We start from the raw sequence: 4315 nt of genomic DNA on the forward strand, positions 1-4315 counted from the left end.
CCTTGGACAGTCCTGCAGTTTTTATGGCTCATGCTGTTGAAATCTCACCTGTTCCTGTGCACTAAGAAAGACGGACAGACAGACGTTTAAATAGACAGACAGACATTAAAATAGACAGACAGACAGACAGACAGACAGACAGACAGACAGACAGACAGACGGACAGACAGACAATTTTTGGTTATTGACTTTTATGACATTCAGTTCAAACCAATATCTGAACAAATCACCTGCTTTCTGTTCACAGTGTACCAAAGTTATCACGTCTATATCAAATATCTTTCTAAAATTAATTAATGCATTAATCGTCAATCTAGAACATTTCAAAGAAGTAGTTAAGAAAAATGTCCTTAGATACCTTTCAAAATTCCGAAGACATTATCTTTACGGTGATTCAATGCCTAAGAAAAACCTCTAACTGGAGAATGATTGGCCTTTTTATGTCCTTGATAACGATTCAATGAAACCATGAATTGAAGTCTCTGTCTATTGACTAATTGCTTCAAGGCAGAGTCAAACCTTGAGTCCAACATTCAAATCTAATAAAGACAATCAGAGTGCTTTTTGCTTGTGAATGTAAAGAAATATTCTAAAAAACCACCAGATAAACCCAGACAGGCTTCGACAAAAATGAGCTCTCTTTCTGTGTTGATTATTTTTGGACCAAAGCTTTATTTCTTTATTTAAAGCAAGTGTAATTCACTGGGAGTGCTTTTGTCTCCCTAAACAGAATGGATCTAAACTTGGAAAGATCCAAGCACACCGAGACCATGCTTATAATCCAATACCTCCTGCTTTTAGATGAAGACATAGGATGTTAAAGACTCTGGGGATAAGGGATTATTCAAAATATAAAAAAGTAGGAAATCACTTAAAGAAATGAAGACCCAAAGGGCCTGAAGCCGCCCTATAACCCTGCAGAGCTACTTCCTGGTGTGTCTCTGCCCCGCTGTGTTTATGGTGTCTGTACAGTACATGCAGTTTCACGGTGCAAAGGACACTCAGACAGACGCTTGGATTTACCGCGTGCTTCTTGACTTACACATATAAATGTTGTTAAGCTGTATGGAGTAGCGACGCCACATCTGCAGATCAGCTATGAGTCTGGTGAGTTAAATGTTTCTTGAAGTGACTGAAAGGGGAAGGAGTTTCAGGATAGTAGAAAAGAGCAGAATAAGGAGGCTGAGGCTCAGTGGATGGTGCGCTGAACTTCGAATCAGGGAATGGCAAGTTTGAGTCCCACTGCAGTCAGCATGTCGTTGTGTCCCTGAGACACTTCACCCCAAAGTGCTCCTGTGGGGATTGGCCACAGTATTGAGTATGTAAGTTGCTTTGGATAAAAGCGTCTAACATGTGACATGTGATGTAATGTGATGAGAGATTTAGAAGTTGAGTTTTTCTCCTCTTTACGAGATTTTTTGTATTATTATTATTAAATGGTTTGATTTCAGCGAGAGGCCTTAACCTGAGACCGTGCTGACATTTAGCAAAGCAAGTGCTCATGAGATACCATCTGGTGTCATTTGAAATCAGGAATCAATGAAGGAGCTCCCCATAAGGAGCAAAGAGCTTCTTCTGTTCAGCCTCTTGTCTCTCTGATCACTTTCTTATCTTATTATCCTCCTTACTTTTCCTTGCTCGTTCTGTACCTTCTTCTCCAACATTATAAAACGCATGAATGATTCACTGCGTCATCTTTAAGTCCTGGATCGATATCTTAATGAGCCATATTCCTGGAGAGGGAATAGACTTTATACGTTGCAGAGTGGTTTTGCATGCAACAGCAAGTCCTTTATTATCATTTATTGCACAGCTTAGTGGGATACTTGATTCTGATTGGTCCATTTGGACATTCCTGAGGTTGTTAATTTAATCAGAAAACACTAATTTTTTAATATACATTTTTATATTTGTGGAGAGCACGATACTTTGGATTCATGATGGCTAAACTGTTCACAGTAAAAAAAAGAATGAGCGAACAAGAGAAGGAAAGCGGATACAAGACAGAGAGCTGGACCTCAGAGAAAGCAACAGAAGAAGAGAGATACTTTTTCTGTATTCACCTTGCAGCTATGTGGCTTTGATCCTGGATAAAGTGTTTAAGTCATGGATGTTTAAAGTTTAACTTCTTCATATGTCTAATATTAATAAGTTCACTTTCATCAGGAAGTGGTGACGCTGCGCTGTCAGTACGCTTCCCATGTTTGTGATTGGTCGAATGCTCCAGATACCACCCCTTTCCATGGTGAACGCGCCCCTAACTAGATAGGACACGGCTGGCTTGAGCGATCTAATTTTTGGACCCAAGCCTCGTAGTACAGGGCTCTGAAGAAGACTGACAGGAAGTAAACATTAAAGGGAACTTGTCACTAACCGATCTGCCACCCTGCCCTATCCTGCAGTGCCGTATGTGCGAGATGGTCCGCCATATTGGACAACTCCGTACGGCAACCCAAGTAGGACACCTGGACACAGTGGCTTTTAGCAAAGCTGAAAAATAAAACTCAAAGAGAGATGAGTTATTGTTATTACAAACGTGACTCACTTATTATTTAACAACTCCTTTTATCGGTTCTTTTTAATTGGGGTTAAGTACATTGTTCAGAATATGGAGAAATGGATTTAACTTCTGTTAGACAGCTATATGCCATACATTTTTGCATAACATTCACAGTAAAATTTATTCCAGTATGATAGCTGTCTAACAGAAGTTTAAATTCATTTCTCGTCCGTGCAGAGACAATTAATATTGTCTTTTTTTTGTGTTCTTTTCTGCTTTGCCAAACGCCGCTCTGTTCAAGTGTCCTATTAGAGTTGCCGTATGTAGTTGTCAATATATGGCGGACCATTCTTGCACATGCGCACTGCAGATTAGGGCAGGGCGGCCAGATCGGGTAGTGACAGGGAACACATAAGAAGACAGACAGGAAGTAAACAATAAAGGGAACAGCAGAAGAAGACAGGACATGAAGTAAACACTAAGGGAACAGCAGAAGAAGACGGACGGAATAAACACTAAGGGAACAGCACAAGAAGACAGACAGGAAGTAAAACACTATAGGGAACAGCAGAAGAAGACAGGCATGAAGTAAACACTAAAGGGAACAGCAGAAGAAGACAGACAGGAAGTTAACACTAAAGGGAACAGCAGAAGGAAGATGGACAGGAAATAAACACTAAAGGGAAACAGCAGAAGAAGACAGACAGGAAAGTAAACACTAAAGGGAACAGCAGAAGAAGACGGAAGAAATAAAACACTAAAGGGAACAGCCAGAAGAAGACGGAAAGGAAGTAAACACTATAGGGGAACAGCAGAAGAAGACAGACAGACAGGAAGTAAACACCTAAAGGAAACAGCAGAAGAAGACAGACAGGAAGTAAACACTAAAGGGAACAGCAGAAGAAGACAGACATGAATTAAACACTAAAGGGAACAGCAGAGAGGACAGACAGGAAGTAAAACACTAAAGGGAACAGCAGAAGAAGACAGACATGGAAGTAAACACTAAAGGGAACAGCAGAGGAAGACAGGCAGGAAGTAAACACTTAAAGGAACAGCAGAAGAAGACGGACAGGAAATAAACACAAAAGGAAACAACAGAAGGAGACGACAGGGAAATAAACACTAAGGGAGAACAGCAGAAGAGACAGACAGGAAGTAAAGATAAAGGGAACACCAGAAGAAGACAGACAGGAAGTAAACACTAAGAGGTGGTCTTCTTTCTTTAATGACTGCCTTGCCTAGCGTCCCTATTTAGCTAATTGTTCTTAGTATTGGTCTGTTTTAGATTAGCCCTCCATGTTTACTTAATGAGAATCAACAGGATCTTTACTAATCCTTAATGAAATAACAGAACTAAAAACAAGACTGCATCTCAACCATTGAGGAATGAAAGACCCCAAGACTGCCTTCAAAACCAAATTAGCATTTAAATTAAATTGACGAATCAAATCAATGATGTACTGAAGTGTGTTCCTAGTCCTTTTGGATGCAAGACACGCTGTCCTCTTTGCCAGATGATGACACCAATTCTCCTTCACCAGACATGAGGGATAATTGTGAGTGAAGGATCCACTCAGTGACAGCATTAACTGCCTGGAGATCCACTCAGTTGGCAAGCTGGATGTTCCCACTCACCTACCAGGCAGCCACGTGTTGATTACCACTGACCAATTAAACCAAACGGTCATCAGTGTGCATCTCTGAGACTGTGTGTCATAGAAGCTGCGAGTCTAGTCCAAATTCAAATGTTTTTACTTTATATTTAAGGTTCCTATTATCTGTTTTTCATTTCAAGTATATCACAGGTCTCAG

The 4315-nt window shown here is 40.4% G+C and overlaps 1 protein-coding gene across 1 annotated transcript in view; it reads left to right on the top strand.

The window, feature by feature from the left end:
* Positions 1-4315, top strand: part of LOC104943210 (laminin subunit alpha-4-like) — a 19769-nt gene that overhangs the window by 11036 nt on the left and 4418 nt on the right. The window lies entirely within an intron of this gene.

Source organism: Notothenia coriiceps, unplaced genomic scaffold (assembly GCF_000735185.1).
Source record: "Notothenia coriiceps isolate Sejong01 unplaced genomic scaffold, NC01 NC01_scaffold00005787, whole genome shotgun sequence".
Classification (NCBI taxonomy): Eukaryota; Metazoa; Chordata; class Actinopteri; order Perciformes; family Nototheniidae; genus Notothenia; species Notothenia coriiceps.